The 26,616-nt window shown below is 43.4% G+C and overlaps 1 long non-coding RNA gene across 1 annotated transcript in view; it reads right to left on the reverse strand.

Moving 5' to 3' along the window:
• LOC147698905 (uncharacterized) overlaps positions 1-26,616 on the reverse strand; it is a 1,339,289-nt gene that overhangs the window by 1,099,584 nt on the left and 213,089 nt on the right. Inside the window, exon 2 of the long non-coding RNA XR_015299378.1 lies at positions 20,810-20,913. This is a non-coding gene — a long non-coding RNA (uncharacterized LOC147698905). The remainder of the gene's footprint in view (positions 1-20,809; positions 20,914-26,616) is intronic.

Consider the following 26,616-nt stretch of genomic DNA (forward strand, 5'->3'; position numbering starts at 1 on the left):
AAACAATGAGTCCCATGGTTGCAGATTGGATGATAAAATGTATCAACCCTACCATATGGGCTATTACTCACTGTAATTCCAACACCGTGGGAAAACCAGTTACTGACACCATGACTACGTCTGAAATCAAAGATCTATCTCCTCACTACTTATGAGCCATTAAGTATGATGATATGTAAAACGGTGACACATTTTACACCTAAACCAGCATCCACTAGACCCCACACATTGGCATTGGGGCTGGTAGGATACCCGGGGCTGTGTCACAACAGCCATTATCCTGTTTGTCTGGTACAGCTCCAATACATTTAGATAATGCCCTACTAATACCTTGAGGGTACCACGAATTGGGAAACTAATGAGCTTTCCCTATAAACATAACTGTCGGGTCTGACCTTAAATAGACGAAGTGCTGGCAACAACTTGCCTCAAGCCAATTTATCTTTTTTTACTTTATCATTATTATTTCGTTAACAAGATATAAAGCACACATTTTTAGTATAATCTTTGCCCTTTTTTAAAACTAAATCCTCAGAGTCAGGGTGGTTTAATGGGACCAGGCAATGTCTGATCACCATAGGCGGGGCCACGCATGCGATGTTACTTGCACATTAGTTCACTGGCCCCGCCCTCCATCCACGCCTCAAAACAGGCAATTGCCTGATCTGCAGACGGCCTTCTCACGGGACTCGGCATGCAGGCGGGTTCGGAAAAAGGGTTTCTCCTTCCTATTTTCTAACAAAGCCAGGTGGCCAGGCAGATCCATATAGTGGCACTTCTTGAACTTCACCCGCAAGCAATTAAGGCAGCTTAGTTACCAATTACCTAATTTGAAACAGTAAATAAACCCTGCACACTCCCAGCTCATTCTTCAACAGGGAGGAGAGACGGACACAGCTAGGTGCCACAGCGGAAGGCGCACCTTGACATAAAGAGTGTGAATGAGATGTGTGGTGTGTGGTTAAGATGCGCTTACAAAAAAAGATTTTGCAAAAATCTGTGTGTTTTTAACATGGAAACTTTTGTTGGATTTGTCTCTGCCCCTCAGAGTGTGACTATAGAGACCTTTCTCGATTCCTCCTCCCATGGAGAACGTAGGTTAAGACTAGTGGGTAAGATATGAGAGAGGACTTCACTCAATTTTTAACTGTGTGTGCACATATGACTGACATGTGTCAAGCACTTTAGACCACGCATGTTAAAACACTGTGGTTTCGAATGAGTTTACTATAAGTGACCAAGGAAAACTTACAAATTCCTTCTGTGCTTTTTCTATTTTTCTCACAGGCTAACTTGGAACTCTTTCGAAGAGTGGAGTGACAAAGGTCACCCCACCGAGTGAATGAATGAATGAATGAATTAATTAATGAATTAATGAATTTATTGTTGTTTGGTTACTCAAAACCATGACATTAAAACCAAGGTACAAAAACTACGAAAGTAAAAAAAATAAAAACAGAGAAGTCATCTTCTTTAAGGCAAGTCTGTGCGACTAAAATCTGAATAATTGTGGGCTGAAAGCAGTAATGTCCATAGTCTTGCGGCCCAGCATGCCTCAGCTAAGTCTCTGGTCGTTTTAGCTCGAGATGGCCATCAGCTTAGTGCGAGTCTGTTGAATGAATTTACCAAACGTGGCCTTCTGTTTAACTGAGTTCAATGTGTATAATTGATGAACCGCCTCCTTTGCGGTACGCGTCCCCAGTTGTAAGATGATAGGCCTGAGATAAAGGCTGAGAGCTGTGCGCAGGGCCGGGCAGCAAAAAAGGAGATGGGACTCCGAGTGGTTTTTCCTTATCACAATGTTGGTAAGTACGGAGCCCTCATTAGAACAGGTCCTGAAGAATGCTGCATACCTCTAAGGGACACCAGGCAGAAACATGTTGACCCTATATATCACTGTGAGGGGACAATATTCTCCCAGGTCACCATTCACCTTTTTAATGTCTTACAGTTGCCCACCTAATTAAAATTAATTCGACAACTGTTATGATTTTTAAATTACACTTACTATTCACTGGCCCGCACTCAATTTAGAAGTGCATCTCTGTCGTCAGGTGTATGCCCACCCTCTATCAAACCAAGTTTTTAGAAGGCGAGCACTGCCAATGATGAAGCATGACACCAGGTGGTGTGTGAGGCCAGTCCTTCACTTTTTGTGGGATGTCAACACTCACAATTTTATTTTGAGCACCATAGGTCACTTTTCTGGCAGCAGTCCCACTTGTGTTTAACAATACTTCAGAGGACTGCCCTGCTGCACCAGGAGGACTGACCTGCTGTCGGTAGCCTTTCTCGTGCCCTCAGAAATCTGCCGTGCTGCTTAAGACCTGCTTTTTTGCTTGAATCCAGTACGCCAAGGGATAGTTAGCTGGCATCCTCATCAGAGCCTCAGAAAACGTATTGAACCCGCACCTGGACCCAACCTGAATGAGTTCTGATCATCCAAGAGGTGCCCCTCTGGTCCTGGACCTTTGCAAGTGGTGCTAAACATAACCATATATTCCCCGCAACTTTGTCCAGCTACTCCTCGATGAAGACGCCTCATCCTCGAACACGTTTGGTTGCTCTGCCCCACCGAACTCTACCTTTTTAAAATATTTTCCTTAGAATGGCTTTTAAGTCCAGATGCTAGCAGAGACTGGGCCCATTCCAACTAGTGAACCGTGCTCCATCCCGGTCAGCAATTGCCTTCGACTTTGTGAACTACTAGATGTCAGAGGTTGGCACTTTAATTATTTCCAGGCATTATTCTCCACTTTAAATTTTACAAATTCTCAGGTTCTACTGATTGGAATTTGGGTCAAATCATTTATTAAAATGTACTCTATTTGTCCAAATTGTAATGGGATTTTTCTTGTATAGAGTTTTCACTTTATTACTGTTTAAGTACTTCAGAAATACTGGAAATACTTTACACATTGCCTCTATTAACTGGCTGCCATTGTGCCAAGCTCCCAAAGGGTTAACCACAGGTTATTTTAGTGACTTTTTGTGGTTCACGCGGCTAAAGATTGTGGCTGCTGGTTGCAGCCAATTAAGTAAAATAGAACAGATTTACTGTCACATGTGCCCTAGATGCCAATTTCTTTGCAGATCTTTGCAGATTCCTTTTCAAGCTACGCCCCTCATAATTCCATCCCCTTTCCTCTGCTACACCTTGACCGCAGGGCTGGACTAGGAACAGCAACCAGCCCTGGTTTTGCTGACTGACCTGCCCTGAGAGGGGAGTATAGGGCCTACACTGGGAGGGGGGTGTAGGGTAGTAGCTTAAAGCATCGCCCCTGCTTTTGTTACATGGGGCAGATACTGCCTCCTGTAATAAAACCGGCCCCCACGAGCACAAACACGGCACACACCCCTCTGGCCCACCGCTGAAATGTCCAGTGCTTCCTATGGCCAGTCTGGCCCTGCTTGATCCCCAATCAATCAGTTACCAGAGTAAATCTTTTTTGATTACAGCACTGCCTACCAACGAAAAAGAATGCTGTTTTCAGGCTTTGCGAAATAAGGGGGACTACTGAGTTGAGTAATAGTAACAACATCTGTTAGTATGGTCTAGTGGATCTGTGGTGTAATGCATCCTGTAAACATTGTTTACCACAAATCCTTTTCCTCGCGGACAATTACAAGGAGGTTGTTACAAATGCGTTGTAACAACGCATACCATTACTCCGCAAGTAGGAACAATGACTTGTGGAGGGGTTGGAAGGTTTTGAATTTGAAATCCAACACCGTCCCTACTGTTCCACATACTGGAGTTGGAGTAGTAAATTATACTATTCTAACATCCAGCACCCCCTCTGGAGCAAGTCGTTGTTACGACTTGCATTGTAATGGTATGCGTTGTTACAACGCAGTCATTGTAACAACTGCGTTGTAATTGCCTGCAGGAAAAAAAGCATATGTTGTAAGGAGGCATATTCAATGCATCCACCTAAGGGATCTATGGAACCTATGGACACACATTCCAATGCTGTTGTCTGTCAACAGCACCAAGAGACTTCCTTTGGAAAGAACATGTATACGCTACAAATACACGATTAATGTTATGTTAGTTACTGCACTATGTAACTGCAATATCTGAGGCAGCAAGTGCTATAACAAAACAGATAATTATTATATGATAAGGGAGAATAATTGTTGATTGCTCGTTACTTATAGTGTTCATAAATGTAACGATTTCTATGTGCCTTTTCCTGAATGAATTCTATATATAGGCATCTCAATGTATATAGTAACACTTGCAACGTTCAATGTAAACATTATTTCACCACATTCACTTATTCAAGCCCAGCACACCATATTTTTTAAATACTAACACATTAAGCCACACATCATAGGGAGGCAATTTGCAATAAATTAATGTTAAGTAAAACTCCAAAGGTGTGAAATATGCCTAACGGGTTTCGCACAGTGCTACCAGTTGAATATAATGTGTCCTTTTTTGCTTGCTTGCGATACCGATGACTAACTGAATTTACTGTTCTATCTTCTGAAAACTGCAAAAGCTTTCAGAAATATATATATTGATCATAAAACAGCACGTTTTATGAGCAAATTGATGGGATTCATGTTACTTATTTCATCAGGCATTTTAGTGTTTGATAATCTAGTTTCCTTAAAAACAGAAGGGCAGACTTACCAAGGAATACATTGAGATGAGTAAACTACTTAGGTACTCATTACAAATTAAGGGCAACATTCTGAACCCTGTAGAAACACTTGTATTACACCACAGGGATTAGAATTATGAGTTGTGTGATGATTATCGCACCCTCGCAGTTTTCTCCTGATAGAGTCTGTCAGGTCAAATGTTCTCAAATTTATCAGTGGAAAAAGGAAAAACATGCAGAAGTCGGTGTTTTAACAAATTGGCACATTTTGCCTCATTTTTCTTTTAAAAAACTCAGTAAAGGAGGTATTAACCACATGAGGTAACTACCCCACTCTTTTCTGACAAACTTGTAACTAGAGCCTTACTGCCCATCTTAAGTGTATGCATTTGCATATTTGCAAATCTTTGACCATTCCTTTAGTTGAGCTCCTAAAGAATGCATATAGAGATAGAGTGCTTACAGCCCTCTACATTATATTGGTTCATTATACTCATAATCAAACGTACCTATTTGTGCTTTTTATCATTTGCAGTGTATTATGTTTATCAAATGCATTTATTCTACATCTTAAACATAGAAATGCAATGTACGCCTTTAAATAGAATGTATTAGAGACACCATCATTTCTGTATGCATAATGGGCAGGATGACATTATATGCATATCAATATAACTGTGTGTGTTTAAGTTGCCTGTATTGTAGGCCCAGAGCTCCAAGTTGTTTACAGTTTCGAAATCCTTTGGTTACTAAACAAATAATTAAATGAATCTCTTGTGTGTGCGAGAACAGTATGCTCTCGTCCCACTGTAGCTACAGGAATTCAACCTCGTTATTCTTAGTTGAAGGAGTTAACCGGAATGTCTTTGAAGAGTCTGAGAAGCAGGAAGGGACGATATCTTCTGAACCTGGCCTATCTGAACCTTAAGGCGACTGGAAGACAAGACAAGAAGAACTTAATTAAAGAAGTAATAGAAAGCTACTGGGGAACCTTGCAAGTAAAATAATTTGTCATGTGATACATTTAGGAGGGGCTAAGTTTTATCTTTTTGTATTTGTCACGGGGTTGCAGGGCAGGACGGGGACTGCATACCTGACAGTATTATTCGCAGGGACAGAAAATCAGATTTCTAGATTTTCGGTGGAGAAGGAGCATTTTAAAAGCGAGTTCCATAGCCTTAAGCTATCTTGACCCATTTTGATGTGAGTACTTCTTAGTATGTCCACACATGCTTACACCTTTGGGGATTGATGTAGGGGAAATAGGCAGGAACCTCAGAGCGAGTGGTGTAGGAGAAGGTAACTCATGCTTTCCCTCCTAATGAATAAGGAGTTAGACTCAGCCTCAATCCTGTGTTGTGTTTGAATTCTGGAATTTGTCACATTATGCCTTCTGTGCCAAACTAATTATATGCATAGGTTCGGCTCTGTATTGATCTTTATGTACCTGTATTCGCTGATTCTCAGATTTCTTTACATTCAATTTTCTTTGGCCTTATAATATACTCCATAAACTGGAATTCAGAGTCTGTGGTTTTTTACGCATGACTAAATTGTAAGTATAATCTTGAAGTGTTTATTCCCCTCAACCACTTTCAGCAGGCAAATAAAAGACCATCAGTGCTAAATTTGGAAGTAAAGGCAAGGAATACATTTAGCGTAATCATAGCAATGTACGTTAATTTATGTATGGTATACAAATACAATACATTCCGTTTTTTGATTGTGCCTGTAACATGCTGTAGTTGTGTGCCTGTGTGTTTGCGGGAGTGTGTAAACTAGGCAGTGTAGATTGTGAGATTCCACTGGTGGCAACCATTCTTCCGTCCCACTCGTATTTTTTGTGTGCCAATGTATGCATGATCTGCATGTGTGCAGCACACATTTACACTTTTGCATTGCACTTCTGTAGAATGCATAATATAACCATATTTTCAATTTGAAATTTTCTTGGTGTAAGTGTGGTTTACTTCTGGAATAAGCTTTTTGTAAACAACCCCAGTTGCATTTATAGCACCAGTGCCACATCCATGCCTAGCCAAATCTTCGGTTAGGAGCCTAAAATACAGGCATAGATCTTATTTTCGCACTCTGTGTGGGCCTTGGAGGAGACCTTGATTCTGTGGTTTTCGCATGATTATTTATATAGCTGGAAGAAACCAAAAAACAGCCATGGCAAAAAATATTCAAATCAGGAGGCTGGGACTAGAATGGGCTAAATGAGCTTTCATCTTTGGACCATGGTAGCCTGACTAGCTTTGAAAGCAGTCCCATCGCATGCAGCCCACGAGCAACATGCCAGAGTGGCAGAACGCCTAATTTGGCCCTCAGGAAAGCGAAGTGAATTGAATGTTCAGGGATGAAAAATGTGGGGGCATATTATCAAGCCTGTGCGCTAAAATTATCGCCGCTTTATCGGCCGAAAACGGCCGATAAAGCGGCGATAATGGGCTTGATAATATGCTCTGTGGAATTCCAATCGAAGCACATGTTAGATGTGAAGACATCTAACATGGGCTTCGATTGGAATTCCACAGAGCATATTATCAAGCCCATTATTGCCGCTTTATCGGCCGTTTTCGGCCGATAAAGCGGCGATAATTTTAGCGCACAGGCTTGATAATATGCCCCGTGGTGCTTTGCCGGACACAAATTCAAATCCATCTTACTAGACTCAGCCTCCCATCCTTTCGAGGTGGATAAACTGAGCTCAATTAAGTAGGCAATAGTAACACAAACTATTCAAAGAAATTGCAGACGTGTGGAATGAAAGGCCGTAAAACAATTATTCTTTGAATATAACCTTCCCAATTCTGCTATCAAAAGTCTTCAGAGGTCAGCCTGATCACTTCTAAGGCATTCAGAAAATTGTCCTGATGCTTTTCTTCTGCTAAAAGCAAACATCTTTCCAAAACATACGCATTTTCTGACCTTTTCTGGTGTGCTTTCATACAACAAGAGCTATTTTTCAACAAAATCCTCATAAATTAGATAATCAATTGTGTCATGTGCAGGGCTGTCATTTAAGATGTTGCAGAAATGTTATCAATGATGTCATAGAACGTGTCATGAGTGATGTAATTTGCACTGCATGGCAAGGGTGACAGTTATAATTACTTTAGGGCACAAGTTATAGTTATTGGAGATAATTATAACAAGTGAACATCAGAGTATTTATTAGTTTAAAACTGTATGCTTTCGCTGACATTTTCATCTAACACATATAACACCCCTTATAATTATTTTTTTTAAACCAGTTTTATTTGTTTTCATCATGGTACTTAGCTTAAAAAATTACCGCATCATGCAAAATAATTATATGGCATGTCAGTAGCAGTATTTTGGTAGGAGTAGATGGTTCAAAACCCGAGTGTAATACCAGTATCTAACTTCAGATCACAAAAGTGAAATTCATATTACATAAATCAATATCATCGAGTTAAGGTCTCCCTTTATGCTAATGCCTCTGCTATACCCATACACACATGGAATAGTGGGATTGTACTAAGCTGCCCCCCCATCCTTACCCTGATGTCATTGTGTGCATAATATTAAAGGGGAGTCAGTGAAAGGATGGATTTAGGATAGGGGAGGTCCCAATCGGTCTAGTGCTTAGCATTACCCATCTTCAAGCAAAATATGACTCCTATCTAGGCTACAAGCCCCTGGACGTCTTCCCGCCTCAGCCCGTTTAAGTGATGCAGCGCACCCGTGTTGGATGCCCAGCAGTATATTCCCCTTCCAATGCATCGCTAAAGAGCGTCGAGCAATGAGCAGAGCTGCGTCTAGGAATCGATAAGTTGCTGTTTGTTCTTTATTCCAATTAAATGTACAGAGTAGCACCCCTTCCATGGTAAGAAGGCCCTCACGGCCTGGCACTTCTGACAGCGCTTCTGTGACCTTCATCCATAGAGTTGCAGCTGCTGTGCAGCTTCAAAACATGTACACAATGTTGATGTTTTGCAATTATCATCTATGGGCAAAGTCAATAAGACCCAAACATTTTATGCAATCTTGCAGGTTTAAGGAAGGCCCTGTGAAGAATATTATGCTGTACATGCTGAAATGTAGGTTTACAAGATCATTTCTGTGGATAATGCTATGCTCTTTCCCATTCCTTGAGTGTCAAATCTTGGCCTATGTCTCTTTCTCAGCACCAGCATGTCGACAGTAAAGGGCCTATGGTGGTGTGTACCAGGGGCCTTGTTAACCATGTAATGAGCCTGCGCCCCAGTTCAGCCACCAGTCTGCCATGGGCCAGGAAGTGCCCCACTGGTAGTAGCTTGTGCTCCTGTTGTGGTTGATCAAATAACATAAGGACTCCATTTTGGAACAAGTCACCAAGGGGTCCCACCCCTGCTTCAGCCCAAGTCGCCACATCCTCCCATCCAATTAGTTCACAGATGGCTTGGTGTTACTTATTATAATTGTGGGAGGGTATAGAGAAATACACAGTATGTTTTGTAGTCACCTGCAGTAGCTTTCATAAACAGTGTGTAGTACATTATTGGACACTCAAGGGAGTTTTCGCCAATGGAAGCAATGCTCCAGCCAAACATTCCCTGCGCCCAAGCTACAGTTGGCAAACCAATCTCCTCTGTCATATGCCCTGCTAGCCATCTCGCTTACCATTGCAGCTGTGCTGGTAGATAATATTTCTCGAAATTAGGTGTTCCCCAGCCGCCCTTGTCTACAGGCAGTTGTAATTTTTTAGAGTACCGCACATCTCCAGCCCTTATTTCAAATGAAGCTTCCCACTGTGGTGTGCAAGGCCTAAATGGTGGACCATGGAATATGCACTGGAAGGTTATGAAAGAAATAAAGGAGGCCTGGGTGCATCACCATTTTAGACAAAGATATACATCCCTCAACTGTAAGAGGCAAGATGCACCAAAATGCCATTTGGGGGCGCAGCAAGGATATGGCTCTAGTAAGGTTTCCATCAATGAGATATTGCATATCATGGTATATGCTGATCCCCATATAAAGAAACGTGGGAGGCTCCCATCGTAGTAAGTGGGTGTCAACTGTCAGTTGCTTTGGGGGCAGCTCATATGGATCGGAAAGACACACAACTTGGACCAATTATCTCATAGTCCTGAGACCTTTTGAATCTCCAAGGGGAACTCTGTAATCCAGGTGATTCCACCACGGATGTCACTAATATAGATAAGTACATCATCCACATTTAATGAGATTATATGTATTTCCTCGTTCAGAGGTATTCTCCACTCCACGCCCTGTCGCCGGAGCACCTTTAACGTTCCTTTAGCCATTGTTTGTTTCAGTGGATTTTCCAGGGTTTTTTAAAAACATAAAGTAAGATGTCTATTGCACGCATGGCATGGGGTTTGGCACAGGCTTGGCCTCTGGCCAGTGCCCAACACCCAGCCATCTCACATGGCTGACTCTGTCATGTAAAAATATACAGAGTGTTGCTTTAAGTAAGGCAGACCTACTAGCTTTGTCAATAAAGGGTGTGATTTTAATGAAGGCAGACCTACTGACGGTGTCAATGGGTCAGAACACTAAAAGCGGGGGCCTATTAGTTTTATCGAGGGGTCAGCACATCAACATATATAACACAGACCCATTGGCTTAGTTAAAAACTCACTAGTAACTATAATCAAATGTTTATGTTATAGATTTACACATTGCATTGTTTAATATTAGTGATAGTCACAAAGTATTTTATAGGAACATTAAAAAAAGACAATAAACATGTCTATGAGTCTTTTTGTTTAACATTTTCAGGCCGCAAAGTGCAGACATAGAACTAACTCAAGGGGTCCATGCACTTTAGCTGAACCCCAGAGAGCTCAAGCTCAGAGTTCCTTAAAAATATGATAAACCCTCCTGGATTGAATGACCCAGGAGATTACTGTGATTACTGTGTTTTTTAATGCTGCTGCACACCTTGGCTGTAGCTGTGTCTAAATTTCTCATGGAAAATTGCATTGGGAAAACATGTTTTAGAACTCCCTTTTTTCTAGTCCCTACCTTGAAACTTTCCTGGAATGAGGTGAGATGGAGGAGACTTTTTAAGAATGTTTTGTGAAGATTAGTCAAACGGACTACATAGCAAACGAAAACATCACCTTCCTATGGAAATGTAGTCCTAACTATAACTACCCAGCGGATATATATATATATATATATATATATATATATATATATATATATATATATATATATATATATATATATATATATATATATATATACTAGCAGCTCGCCCCAGCGTTGCCTGGGGCAGAAAGGGGCTGGGGGCAGTACACCCGCTCCCGCCCGACCCCCTCCCGCACCGACTCCCTCCCGCCCGACTCACTCGCGCCCCCCTCCCGCCCGACTCACTCGCGCTCTGGCAGTCTCCTTCTTTCCTCCACCCGCATCACACAGTCTCGCACTGAACTTTCACTGCACAGCCGCTCGTCAGTGCACCGCCACTCCTTCTTCATCGTCATCACGCACGTCGCGTCGCGGTCACCATGCACGTTGCGTTGCGGCCAGCGCTATGTCCCGGCCGGCGCTACTTTCAGGGGACTACTTTGTTTACAAACTTAATTTTTTAATTTACTTTTTTTTAAAATGTATATAGCCTATGTCCATCTACACACCCTGACATTTTCATAGATGTATCGGGTGTGTAGATTGGCGCTGTGGTTCCCGAGTTTACCTGGCCAAAAGGCACAAGTTCTCTCTTTATAATAGTAGTATAGATATATATATTTCCTTGATCGCCTCCAGGGAGAGCCCCAAAAGACACCACTCACAAACCAACACAAATAACGAGGCAAAGAAGACATCAGCATGGCTCAGGTTATCAATCCTTTTATTTTCATTTTCTCCTCAGGTGCAAACACAAAGACCAACATGTTCTCAGCTGTAGACTTCAACCTATGCTGATCCTATGCTTCAAAAAACAAACAAACAGACATTTAGGGAGAGCAGTTTCAGAGTGAGAATGGTGCTGTAGGGTGTTCTACACAGGAGCTGCTCTCCACCTAAACTTGGGAACTACCCAGAGTTCTCTGCTTATTTTTAGCATAATTTATACAGCACTCAAAGCCTGAAAGGGTATTGTTTTGATATATACTAGGTGTTCCCTAATGTCTGGACAAAGCTAAACTTAGCTGAAGAGCTTTAATTACTGGGCAACAAATGTCTGAGGTTGCTTTTATTCATTCCAGGTTGGCTTGGATAGTAGTTTACCAATCCAAAGCTTTAAATCTGTGCCTGGAGTGGTAAAAGGCTTTGTCACTTTTACAGCTCACCGTCAATGACACTGTGCTAATCCTATGTTTGAAGACTTTGTTGTAGAAATGGCAAAATACTTTGTCCCTTTCTAGCTTGGCAGCGATTAAACTGTGCTAATCCTTTGCTTAAAAACTTTGCTGGACAAAAACAAACATTTGAGGTGAGCAGATTCAGTGTATCGCTTGTGTTGTAGGGTGCATTATACAGGAGCTGCTCTCCACCTAGACTTAGGAACGATCAAGGCCTCCGTGAAGGCCGAAACGTTATGCTGGTGGAGATTTTGAAACTGAAATAAATATTTATTTACCTTAGCCTGGGTCGACTTTCGTTTCTGGACCCGTGGTGCCACGCTGGTCCGTGTGGGACGAGTGCGAGTGGAACATATATATATATATATATATATATATACATACTTGTGAAAAGTGTGGACAAAGGGGGGAACACTGTTCTCTGGGCTAAAAATGACTATGTTACAGAGGCAACCCGCCAACTTAATGATCCCCTTTGTTATTCTAAAACCACAAAATTTATCATGCTGAACAGCTACGATAGAACCAGAAAAGATATCAATACTTGGTTGAAGAGTGGTTTATTGACAAAAGAGGAATCTAAGTTTTTGAATGTTTTGCACCCTATCACACCTTTGTTTTATTTGTTACCTAAAATCCACAAATGCACTACCCCGGTCCCAGGTCATCCTATTATTTCGGCACAGGGGAGCATGAATGAGAATATCTCGAAATATGTTGATTTTTTTCTTCAGCCTCATATGATTTCTCTCCCATCTTTTCTTAAAGACACCACTGATTTTCTGGGGAAGATTAATTGCATCACTTGGGGTCCTGATTTATGTTTCCTGGTGATGGATATTGAAGCACTTTACACCAGTAACAACCATCTCCAGGGTCTGGAAGCTGTTCAGTATTTTCTTGATTCCCGGGAGGCAACTATGCGGGACCATAATCGGATGTTGTTAGATATGATTCGTATATGCCTCTTTAATAACTAATTTCAGTTTGGAAGGAGTTTTACCATCAAGAGCGCGGGGTGGCAATGGGTCCGTGCTTCTTCCCCAGCTATTCATGCTTGCATGTTGGCTGGTGGGAGGAGCATGTGCTTGGCGTTACTCACGCTCATTGGTTCCCTCATCTACTAGCCTACTGGAGATTCATAGACGATATTTTTATCGTCTGGAAGGGATCTCAAACTCTGGCAGCTGATTTTGTCAAGGAAATCAATACGAATGACAGAAACCTTAAATTCACGGCCACTATTTCTGACAACTCCGCTGAATTTTCGGATGTGTTGATCTACATTGACAATAACAGAATACAATCTAAACTGTTCAGGAAGAGTACTGCGGGCAATTCCATCTTGCATGCCCACAGTGCTCACCCCCCTCACACGATCAATAGCATACCTTTGGGGGAATTCATTAGAATCAAACGCATTTGTAGTGATCCTGTGGTCACTCAACAATGTCTAACGGAATCTAGAGATAGATTCCTTAGAAGGGGCTACAAAAGAGCGGTACTGGACAGAGCTCTAAACACAGTATCAGCACGCACACGCGATACTTTGTTGACCCCAAAGATCAAACTAGACACTGATGTTACTAGTGGAACAACAGCACGATTCATCACTACATTTTGCGCTCAAAGCTCCAGACTTAGCCAAATTATTAGATCTGAATGGCCGATTGTATTGACTGATGTAATTCTAGCTCCTTTTTTGTCCAAATCTCCAGCTATTACCTTTAGGAGAGCTCCCTCTATGAAAGATTCCCTTGACCGTACACAACCAGAAATTCAGTCCAAGACCATTTGGCTTAACAAACCTGGTTTTTACAGATGTACTTCGTGCCGTGCCTGCACGTTTGCAGTCAATAGCACCCACTATACATCTGCATTCAGCAACCGTGTTATACCAATCAGGGAACATTTAACATGTCGCAGTGATTTTGTGGTATATAAATTGACCTGTACCTGTTCACTGTCATACATTGGGAGCACTAAGTTGCAGGCACACCAACGTATCCTGCAACACATAAGGGCCATAGTCAACTCGGACATGAACTACCCTGTGGCGCGCCATTTTAAATCAGTGCATGACAAGAAATTAAAAGATCTTAAGTATACTTTGTTGTGCTCCGTGGCTAACCCTGGTAGGGGAGGTGATCGAGAAAGACTTCTCCGTCAAAGAGAGGCTTTTTTCCTTATCTTGCTCGATACCAGATCCCCCAACTGCCTTAACGCTTTTGATGAATTACATCATTACTTATGAAACTAGTGGTTTTTCTAGAAATGTCTTTCTTAAATGATTATTGTCAGCATGAAATGGGTGTTTCTTTCGCTATATCTCCAATGGATTTAGATGATGCCTTTCTTCTGTTCTATGAATTTTGTAAATAAGAGGAGGTACTGTTGATTCACGGTGATCTAGATTCAATATAATGTTTATCTATATTACTTCAAATACTAAAATGATGAATTTACAGTTGGTTCTTTATATATATCTATGAAATCTGAAATGCTTTTGGTAGTTTACATAATTGGAGTCCTCTGTTGCTAGTTCGATTTCATGTATTTAACATCTGAAACTTTTTTGGTCGAATAATTTGTATTTTGTATATATCAGTAATCTGCTGTGTCCACTCCATTTTTTAGGCCATTGGCTTACGAGGAAAATTTCAATGTGCACTTGCACATGATTCTTTATTAATAATTTTTTCCTTGTTTTGCGAGATTTAACAAATTTCTTTTTTATAATATGTGAGGGGAGACCTTGTTTTCATGAATGAACTATAGATGATCTAATGTATTTATCATGTATTTGTTTCCTCCTTTTATAAATTGTTGCATTTGGCCATTTTGAGCACTATGCTCGAATTGTTTTTCAATATTCACTATTATGTGATATTGTGTGTGGACATTGCATCACATTATTTGGATTGCTGATTTATGTTGATATGTCACCCTTGCGACCTGTTTCTTTAGGCGCTTGGGCTTTTATCCATGATTTAAACCACCGCGTACTCCTGTCGCGTCATGTGACCAAGCCCCGTTCGCGGGGCGAAACGCGTCAATGGAGGGCACTTGCTCTGCACTTACTGCTGATTAAAATGCACTGCTGAAAACATTTTTAGTGCCGGCTCATTTTTCCAAACTGGAGTGATTGGAGTGATTACTTTGGAGGTCTGCGCCCGTTCAAACTGCGTCCATAGCAGTTGGGAGTTCATTTTCTATACATATATATATATATACACATATATATATATACATATATATATATACATATAAATATATAGAGAGAGAGATAGATAGTAGATAGATAGATAGATAGATAGATAGATAGATAGATAGATAGATAGATAGATAGATAGATAGATAGATAGATAGATAGATAGATAGATAGATAGATAGATAAATATGGGTATGGGCATATATTGATAGTTTCTATGTTTCGGTAGAGACAGCTCCTGTATACGGTACCTTACAACTCAAGGGATACACTGAATCTACATATACACACACACACAAAGTAATATAATATAATGTTTGCAGTTTTGCCAACGCCGAGTTGGGGCACTGGGAGGTACTGACTTCTTGACTTCACTGAACAGGTTCGGGTGGTCTGGACAGCTGACGCTCAGTCCCCTTCATCTGCTAATTGTAAAGACCCCTTGACTATTCCAGGGGAACAGGTTGCCTTAGTGGACACAGGGGAATTAGGGGTGGGGAGGGTTCTACTTGAGCCCGCCAGTGTTTGCCCTACCGTGGGAGAGGTAGATTTATCTGGCCCTGTCGAGCCCTGTAGTATTGCGGCTGTGGCGGACCCACTGATTAGGGTTCTCAGCTGGAATGTGGCAGGTCTGGACAGGAAGCTGGCTCTGCCCGACTGGAACGCACTTGTGGAGCAGTACTCCATATGTCTGTTCCAGGAAACCTAGAGCAGGGAGCCTCTACATAAGGCAGGATACTCTTCTCACCACTTACCAGCTGTTCATTCAGAGTCTGGTAGGGGTCGCCCTTCGGGTGGTCTCCTTGTCTGGGTAGCTTCCTCACTTAACTGTAGGGTGGAGGAGCATGATACTAAATGCCCGGATCTCCTTAATGTCACCCTAAAAACCCCCAAGGGGCGTGTTATCTTAAACATTTTTAACATCTATGCCCGAGGTACGAAGGGAGGTAGAGAATCCCCCACCATAGCCTGCCTGGAGGCCCTGCTTCGATCATCTCCTCATAAATTCTGTACCCTGGTAGCGGGTGACTTCAATTGTACCTTTGAGCCTCTGAGGCTCAGAAGTCACCCAAGACCAAGAGGACGACGATAACAGTTGGGGGATACCGGCCCTAGAGCTCAACCCAATCAAAAAATGGACGGAAGTGGTGCTCCAGATTAACTCCCTAACAATGGAGTTTGACCTGAGGGCCCTCAATGGCAGAACTAGTTCTGACAAAAAGGGAGCCCATACATACAATAGGCCCGCCCACATGTCAAGAATTGACTATATCCTTCTTGACGTCCACCTTTGGAGCACGGTAAAAGATATGGAGATTATACCCTCCATAGAGAGCGACCACAACCTGCTCTCGCTTGCCTTGACTCCTTGGGGGTTAGATGGAATAGGGCGCAGAACCGCTTGTGCCTCCGCCCCGGATATGTCAACGGTCTCTAACTGTGGTCGACGGCTAAAGTGGGCCAAGCTGTCGCACTCAGAGGAGAAAATATCCTCCATAACGCAGCTTTTAGCTGCAGCCCTAGAAACTATTGTCTCTCCGGAGGGTGGGTTAAGGGAGGTGCCCGCCAGGTTTTGTACCCTAACCCAGGCCCTAAGTGACCTTTTTATTGTCCCAGCTAGTGCCAATAGGAAGAAATCACGTCCCCGGGCTAGACAGGGCTGGTTTAATCACAAATGCAGGGAAGCGAAGACACGGCTTGTTGAAGCAGTTAAATCCAAATCACAAACCAGGACCAGGGAGGCCAGAAGGTTATACTCACATTGCCAATGAGTGGGAGGATAACTTCTGGCAGGACCTCTTGGCTGCTAGTCGAGGGAGAGATGCTAAAGGGTTCTGGGACCTGGTGGGCAGTACGAATCGTCCTAATGAGACCTTGAGGACCTGCACTATCACTGCCCAGGTGTGGTTCGACCATTTTAAGGCTCTCTATTCCGCCGTTGAAGGCACACCTAATGACCCCTTCGTTCTTCCCCCCTTTTCCCTGGATAGAGGCACGGACCTTTTCTCCGCACGGGAGGTCACGATTTTGATTAAATCCTTAATACCTCGAAAAGCAGCTGGCCCGGATGGGTTGCCAGGGGACCTCCTCCGAGCCTTTCCAGGCGAATGGGGGGTGCTGATTTCAGCTCTTCTTAATGCTATTATCGAGGGAGGATCCGTGCCAGAATCCTGGAAAGGGGCAGAGGTAGTCCCAATTTTTAAAAAGGGTTGTCGGGATTTACCGGGGAATTATAGGCCAATAAGCCTTATAGACTCAACCCAGAAGGTGGCGGGAAAAGCTATTCTAGGGAGCATTTTACAATGGGTGGATGATAACCACATACTGTCTGACATGCAAGCTGGGTTTTGCTCAGGTACTGTAGCGATTATGAGGACAAGGGGACTGAATTCCTGTTATGCAGAGAAAACGGGAAGAATCCATCGAACTACAACTACCAGACTGCCTTGGGGTATGCTCGTGAGTCTTAAGCCCCTCCTTTGCATGAGTAAGGTGCTTGTCAATTATCCTGTGTAGTAGAGTGGAAGGGCGGATGGTGTTCCCCGCCGGATCCCAGCGTGAAGAACCAAGCTTCGTGGAGAAGAACGTCGTTATCAAACCCTGGACTACCGGAGGGTAGTCAAGCTGAACTCTTGTGCGTTACGGAAAGGAGTGCAGGCTCGCCTCCTTTTGTTATTTGAACCCGGTTCCTGAAATCTTGTTTGAGCTTTGCCAGATAAGAATAGCCGCGGCGTTTGTTCCAAGCGCGGAGACGCATTGGGCAGCACGTGAGTAAACAAAGCGTTTAAACTTGTAACGCGTCTGGGAGTCAGACGCGTTCAGTGTGAATGCTTGTAGTTTAGTGAGGTTTTTTAGGAAAAGGAATATTGGTGCGGAGGTGCCGAAAGTGAATTCCTCGTTCCTTTTTTGATGTTGATATTTGAAGTATCAAGACTGTATTTTCCTTACCGAAGTTAAAGAAATATCTTTGTGGCGAATTAAGTTCCCGGTTGTGTCGAAAACAACGCCAGGAGAAGAAGAATTGTTTCATTCTTCACGAGACTCTTTTTTTGGGTTAATTACTCTGCAGTATTTGCCTCCTGCAATTCTTTTGGGACTAAAACGTTTTAAGTCATATGACTCTCTATTGTTTGGGAATTGGAGCTCGTATTTCTATGACGAGTAACATGGAGAAACTGTGGTGAGTGGGAACATAGGGCTAATCATATTCAGGGTGAAGAGTTTATCAGAGCATAAGGGTAATTGTGTGTTTTATCGCCCTCCAGATAGCCTTGAAGGTGTTACAGAGCCAACACAAAGAGTTACCACGCCCTTGAGAGTCCTGGAGAGGATTACTGCCAAAACTACTTCCTCCTCCTACATTCCTTCTTTCCCTTTTTTCCCTCCGGGCACGAAGTCAGGCAGGGTGATTATAATTCCCTACTGGGGGTCGTGTAGGAAGGAATTAAGGGACTTGGCATCAGACATCGCCTCTGCTTGGCACAAGAATAAGGTTAGTGGCGTTCTTGTTTCTTGCGCTGCTGCCAATCCCGACAGGTACAGGAACCATTGAGCAAGTCTTTAGACTCCTGTTACTTTACTGGAAGGTGGTGGAGCTGGGCAAGGGCAGTCTCTATCTGGCCTTTATAGACCTGAAGACTGCCTTTGACCTGGTTCCTAGGGAGGAACTCTGGAGGGTGCTGCATGGCCTTGGGATGCCCCCTTACATCTTGAATCTCCTCATCAAACTGCATAATGCCAACTATGCCCAGGTTAGATGGCGTCTGAATGGGGAAAAGACCGACAGGATCCCGGTTGCCAGGGGTGTCCGGCATGGCTGTGTCCTAGCTCCCACCCTATTCTCTCTGTATGTGAATGGGGTGGTAGAGCACCTGCTTGGTGAACCAGCAGATGCCCTTTACTGGGGGGCGTAAGGATCCCAACCCTGTTGTTTGCCGACGACACCCTTCTTATTTCCAAAACCCCCCCAGGGCCACCAGAAGCTACTTAACCGCTTCCAGGACTTTTGCGCTAACAGAGGACTTGTCATAAATGTGGACAAAACCAAGTATCTAATCATGCACCCCCCCGCAAACTTGGCCGCCCTCCCATCTTGAAGTCCATTCCTCTCGAAAGGTTGTCAGAATTTAATTATTTGGGAATCCGTCTGAGTGATGTTATGAGCTGGACCCCCCATATTAACAAAATGACCGTCGGCTACAAAAGGGTAGGGGGGAGCTTTGCTGAAGGAGTACAATAATTCATCAAAACACTGCGTAGCTCCTATAATCGATATCTACAAAGCTCGAGCTGTATGCGCAGCACTCTACGGAGCTGAGTTATGGGGCCTAGGCAACATGGAGTCCTTGACTAAGGCTGAGAACAAATTCATTAAGGACCTCCTGGCCATCCCGATGAGTACCCCGACAGTTCCGGTGCTTCTGGATGCGGGTTGCAAAGCAATTAAGGACCAGGCCCGCCTTCGGTCTCTTCTGCTCTGGGCTCGCCTGTGGAGGGTCCCCGAACTAAAATCTTATGCAGACGGGCTGGCAGAGGTGATGTGTTCGGACGGTTGGCAGAAGATCAAATGGCTCAGGGACATTAAACATCTGCTAGGGGACCTAGGATTGGGCTCTTGCTGGTCCACACACTCTGCTCCCCCGAAGAAGACCCTAAAAAAACTATATTGGGAATGGGTCTCTGCCAAGCTCATCAGCAATCAACGTCACTGCAATTCCACCGCAGCTTTCCTGGAAATAAAATATGTTGTTGCTTTTGAGCCTTATCTGGACATTATTACCATCTCCATGGACCGGGCACTCTTCATCAAATTTAGACTTGGCACTTTACCCCTAGCTGACCTCCTGTCCAGATGGAATATCCCTAAGCAGGTATCACACCACTGCGCCCTGTGTACTCATAGACCCGAAACTGTGGCGCACTTTCTCTTTGAATGCCCAGACTATGCCCGCCCAAGGTCCCACTAGCTTAAACCACTCTGTAGAGAACTGGGTACTCGCCAGTACTTGGTGGCCTTACGGATTCTACTAACTAACACAGCCTCTCGCATTGTCTGTGCCGTATCCACATTTTTAAAATGGGCAAGGTTGATTCGCCCAAAAAGACTGTCCATATCAATTTAATTGTTTTCTTAACTAACTTATTTCTGATTAACTGCTACTTTTTATCTGCTCAGTTTTAAATGTACAGTCTTTCACGATGTGCTGTTTTTATATACTTTTTGTAATGCTTTTATGATATTTGCATATCGAAGTAAAGCAATCAACCAACCAACCAACCAACCATAATTGTATTAGGTCAATATGATGGTGAGTTGACGAATAAGCCATATACCATTGAAATAATTGCACCATATATGGAACTCACATCTTTAAAGGGTATATTTTACATTTTATTGTGAGGTAACATTTAGGTAACATATAAGTAATGGTGATAACATATAAGTAACATATAAGTAATGGTGATGGGTTCAAAACCCATCACCATGGTGGAAAACTGAAGAAATCTCAAATCATTTATAATGTGTATGTATCTTTAAAATGTCTGCAATAAAGTGAAACACAAGAGGCTCTATAAAATGTGTCTAGAGTAAGTCTGCAAGAAGAAAAACACACCAGGCTCTATAAAATGATATTAGAATATGTTTCCGCTTCTGAATGAATGTACATTAGGTATAATTAATTATAAAAAAGGAATACCTGATGAATGGAACGGTTTCATGCAAGCTGAGCAACAATAGAGCACTGTAGAATGGAAAGATGATCACAGTCCTCTCATTATTCTCTGGTGGAACACCGGTAATCTGAGGAGTAAAAAGAGAAAATAATGAGATTCTGTTATTGTATAGGGAAATTAGTATAACCTAGAGAATGGCTGCTGTGGATAACTATTGTAACTTCAAAATTTCGGAAATGATACACAGCTTACTCCTCAAATGAAAACATGCATTAAAGTATCCACAACAGCATCACTCTAGGTTGTACTAACGTCTACATACATTTGAGTCATACCTATTAATATTTGTTGCTTTTATAGCAGTTTTCATTTCAGATTTAACATGTGTTAGAACATTGGAATGTTAGGAGCTCCATTGAAAACAGTGCTCTGGGCTTATAATGGCTGGTATAAGCCTGGAGCTCCAACATTCCAATGTCTCTTTGCTCACAGCTCTGGCTGTGAACAAAGGCTTCAGGGAGCATGAGGGGATTCCAATCCAATCACGCTCCCAAAAGGCTTTTCTTTTTTTCTTAGAACATTCTGTCCTCAAGTGACAGAATGTTCTAATAGCCTTATAGCCCTTCGTAGATGGGCTATACTGCTATTAAAGTCCCTCTCCCTTGTTAAAGGCCCTCGCCTGCGGCTGGGGGCCTTTAACGCTGGAGAGGGCCTTTAATAGCAGGTATAGCCCTCTACGGCAGGCTATAAGGCTGTAATATTTACCAAATCACTGCAAATATACATTTTATCAGCGGTATTATGAAAAGCAAGAATTTTTCTTTAATTCTTGTCAACATATATATAAAATAAACCAGTTAATAAAATTCACCATAATCTTAAATTTTGACTTTCATTAAGTTATTTCCAAAGTCCTTCTTTGTTTGAGGGATTTTGAGTGGCACAATCCATTTTAGGATTTCCTCCGTAACTCACCTCATCTCAGACCAAACCATTTTACTGATCTTTAGTAAGCATTGGCAATGCCAACAATTCTTGTCTGTAATACCAGACCTATTGGCTTTGGCATTAACTCGTTAGCCCCACACAGCTCCCATAAAGGTGCACAGGTGCACATGCACACTCATCTTGAGATGGTTAAAAACCGTTCAAAGATGGCCACCCACCAATGGATGGGTGTATTAGCAGTGGACGAAGCATGATGGGGTTAAGCGGGTGCTGGGGAAGAGGAATCACATTTTTAAATAGATAGAACATAAAAGGAGCAGATAAGCAGGTGGCACAAGGAGAGAAAGAAAGAGAATATAGTCTGAAGGGTACAAATCATTCAATGAAAAATACAGTGAGATTCAAAATACCCACAACATTCAATACACACATTTCTTCCCAAATTCAGAACAACTAAAACAACAGAGGAGCCATTGGCAAGGCTTGTGGAAAATTACACATTCTTAACGTATTCAGTGGACGTCCATTGATTCCTCCGATTATTCTGGAGTTGACAAAAAAACCTACGAAAATCTCCTTAGCTAGAGCGACGGCCAACATTACAATTTGTGAAACCTACACTTTATATCCACAAATTACATATCTATGTGTTAAGATAGCCCCAATAATTGTTTTGTGAATGGGCAGAGAGCCACTGAACTGTGTCTACATTCACCTACAAAATATTTACATCGGGTATCGGTGATCATCTTTTATAAACGCATAATGAGTCAATGACAGACTTATGAAACACACAGCATGAGATACAGTTTCTAGATCTATTAATTCAGAACTTTGAGTACTCATACCACACATCATTCCAAGGTTACTTTCCCTGTACATATGTGCACCCATGATGTTTCCCTTTTTGAAATAAAGTGTGCACTTTTGGTCAACGATTAAGAGGAAATAATGTGACACAGCACCTGGACTAGGCAGCCAAAAAGATAATGGTAAGGCTTGGTTAAAAGCCTGGTGCCTGATGCACAGAGTCAGGTTGCAACTTGTATGTGCAAACTCTGCACCTCATTTTTGAGTACTGCCTGTCATTTTGTGATGTTACATGTACACTAATAGATTGCTTTGTGTTGAATCTGACATCCATGGCGTGGTTGTCCGCCTTTAATCCTCATGTTGTTGCTGACTTCTTTTTTGCTGGTCTTTGGACTCTGCCCATGTTGCACCTGCTAACCAGTGCTAAAGGGCTTGAGCTATCTCCCTTAAACATTGTGAAATTGGCTTACCCCTAATAGGCACATTTAACTTACTTTTCCCCAGAGTCTTTAAGTTAAATGCTACTAGGGGGCCTGATTGTGGGCACTCATTGTGAAACCCACTTAAATCGACTTTTAAACTTGTCCCAGACCAGCCATTGCAGCCTGTGTTTGAGGTTTAAAAAGACATTTCGACCGGCCAAAATCAATCCTTTGCCAGGCATTAACCTTCCTTTTTTATACATGTAAGCCATCCATAGGGCAGGGTGCACTGTAAAAGTGAGACATGTACTTTTAACCTTTATCATGTCTTGATAATGAAAAACTCTTAAATAATTTCCTCACTACTGCAAGGCCTGCCTTCCGAGTAGGATAACATTGGGTTACTTTATTACTTTTAATATGTGATAACTTTCCATTGGGACCTGGTTGGAATGTTGAGTTTGGTCTCCCAAGAATAGTAATGTTGGATTTTAAGCCACAATTCTGAAAATGTCACTTTTAGAAAGTTGACATTTTCTTGTCCCAACCATTTGGTGCCTGCAGCCTATATACTGGTTCACATGACTAGGTCTAGAAGGGAGTTTGCCTTTGTGTATTGCTCTCAAACAGTGAGACAAGGGGGGGAAAGGTATTGGCAGGATGGACCATATCTGACTTGATAAAGGGGAGTAAATGTCACCTACCACACTGCACTTCACAAAGGCCCTGCACAAAGATTCACAAAGTGTTTCATACTAGTGTGTTGTGGCCCAGACAAGCCGGGGCCAGGGCAGGGAAGCAGAAAATTACAGACACCTCTGGAGAGAGAGGACTCTAGAAGTTTCTCCCACTTCTAAGTGGGCACCAGGTATAAATACTACTGCTACTCTGCTGTTTGAGTGAGACAGACAAGACCTACAACTTGAAGCCAGGACTCCCCGACTGACTCCAGGGGCTAGTTGACTGGCCTCCTGATCAGACCCTCTAGGACAAAAAAGGTGCCAATCATATTGAACAGTGCACCTCGACCCTGCCTGCTATGAGTCTTGCCCCCAAGTGGTGCAATCCCAGCCTAGGCCCTTGGAAGTGGGCCTGGAGGTGCTATGCTATCTCGGCTGGGGTCTTTTGGCACAACCAATGCAGGGTGATGCATCTTCTTGCAGCCCCGAAACAAAATTGCCACTGTGCAATGCATTCATGATGTAGAACCCTGCAGCTCTTCTGAACCTCTGCTATGCGACACCTCCTTGATGTACGACCTTGCATCACAGCCCTGCAACTCCTCATAAACGTTGCTGTGCGATGTATTGTTGAAGAAGGACCTCGCATTCCAGCCAACAGCTCCCGGAATCACCAATGTGGGATGCATCCTCAAAGAGGACCTCGTATCGCAGCCATGCAGCTCACTGGAATATCCGCTGCTTGATCCATCTTCAACACAGCATCTCACAATGCTCTGCAAGCAGGATTTTAAGGTACTTTGTTCAGCAGGTGTAACCCTCTATTTGTCCTGTGCGCCCTCGTGGTCGACCTGAACTTGACTTTGTCCCAGTCTAGCACAATCAGATAACCATAGTTGGCGCTTTGTGTTTTCAAGCATTGTATTTACATAAGTCTTAAAAATTGCATATCTCCAGTTCTACTACTACTAAAGTTGTTTTGGTGTCAAATAATGTATTTAATTTTACTCTATTTTTATACACTGGGGTGAGATTATTTTGTGTTGTGTTTTCACTTTATTACTCTCTGAAGGGCTGCATAAATATTTTACACATTTCATCTAAGTTAAGACCTGACTACTTTTGTGGCAAGCTACTAGAGGGTTAAGCAGAGGTTAATTTGTGTTTCACCCTGTTGGGAGTTGTGGTTGCTGCTTGAGTGGGGTTTCACCCCCTCAACCAGTATTCCAATATCCTACATTAATGTTCAGCTGTGAGATCTAGGACTTGTGTTTGTACAGTGCCACAGAGTGGTTTTGTGCAACACTAAAATCCCAAATAAAGGGGGCGTGGCCTGGCGGTCTAACATGCCGGATGTGCTCCCGTAGCCCGATCGTCATCCTTTGTTAATCCTATTCACCCAGCCATTTTGACCTAACTCGTGCATCAGTGGGGTTAGCAGATACCCTGTAACTGTGGATTGAGAGCTCCAGTTGCTACATTTTTGGCACTTGGCGGCTGTTGCGACACCACGTAGACAGCATGAGAGAAAGGCTGGTGTGCCGAGATATGCACCTGGTGTGAAGAAGCAGCCGGGACAGAGGCACCTAAGGAGGTAGGACCACCCAGAGAAGCGGCTGACGGGTGGGGGGTCTGTGGTGCCTGACTTAAATTCTGGTCTCAGCAGCTGAGCCGAGCCACTGCGGTTGAGCTGGCGTGGGCACTCACTGCTCCCTGGGGCATCTGATGCACGACCTGCTGGAATAAAATTCCCCCCCTCCTCCTGGTGGGGTTGCTGACATGCAGGAAAGGGACAGATGGGCCGCGACATTCTGTGACCGGCTGAGTGAAGACGGCCTCTCGAGAAGTGGACCCTTGTGAGAACTCCGCAGCCATTTTGGGCTGCAAATAACAAGTTGGTGAGCACAGCAGTGGCCTGTACCACATTGGGAGGGAGAGACGCTGCGCGAGCCGGCGGCAGGCGGACCAGGACCTGGCTGGGGTCCCTGGTGAGCTCTTGGCAGCCATTTCTGCCTGCGATGTGCCGGGGATCTCGCTGATTTCTCCCCCCCTGAGGCAACTGGATACACTTTGGGCGCTGCAGAACCGACAAGTGGGGGCTTCCTTGCTGCCCCTCCTCTCCCAGATTTGCTTGTGGGGCTGGGGGGTCTAAAGGAACGGCGATTCTGGCAATGGTTGCGTGGATAGTGGCGTACCAATATGAGATATATCATAGCTGTTCCCAAAAGTTGATTGGAGGCTGCTGATGACTGGGCCCCTTCTCCTCCTTGAATCTCCTGGCTGGGAGCGGAGCCTAGCTGCTTGAATCTTTCTAGTGGCCTCATTGATATTGTGTGCCAATTGGATGCAGTTACACCTGTGAATCGATGCCCGCTAGGGGAGTGGGGCACCCTGCTCACGGAGACGTGGAGCAGGTTCGGTGCGCCTTGGGGCACGGTGCCCCCCTGGCCGCCCCCATCGGAGGCCGAACTGGGAGACCTCTATCAAGATAATAACTCAGAGGCATATCTGGGTCCTGTCCCCGGACCACCATGTTATGTATATCTACACAATATGGTCAAAGACAAACCGCCTAGAATGGCGTCTAAGCAGAGCACGATAGATAGATTTATGGGAGCTGTAGCCCTGGGGTCGAGTCAGGGTGATCAAGATGCAGCCATGCCAAATAATGCAGCGCTGTTGGTGTCGATAACGCAGTCCCGGGAGACTCTTTAAGTCCGCCCTGACCACTAATTGCACAGCTTCTCAACTATAAAGACAGAGATGTCATTTTTACAGTAGGCCAGATTAAAAGAGACTCTCACGTTTGCCTCACAACATATGATTTTCCCGGATTACACCAGGATGATCCCACAGCGCAGGCAGTCATTCGTAAAGGCCAAGACACATTTCCGTGGCCTTAAGATCCAATATTCCCTGCTGTTCCTGGCTCGCATGAGAGTGGTTTATCAGTCGCGGACGCATTTC

Source organism: Lissotriton vulgaris, chromosome 8, assembly GCF_964263255.1.
Source record: "Lissotriton vulgaris chromosome 8, aLisVul1.2, whole genome shotgun sequence".
Taxonomy (NCBI): Eukaryota; Metazoa; Chordata; class Amphibia; order Caudata; family Salamandridae; genus Lissotriton; species Lissotriton vulgaris.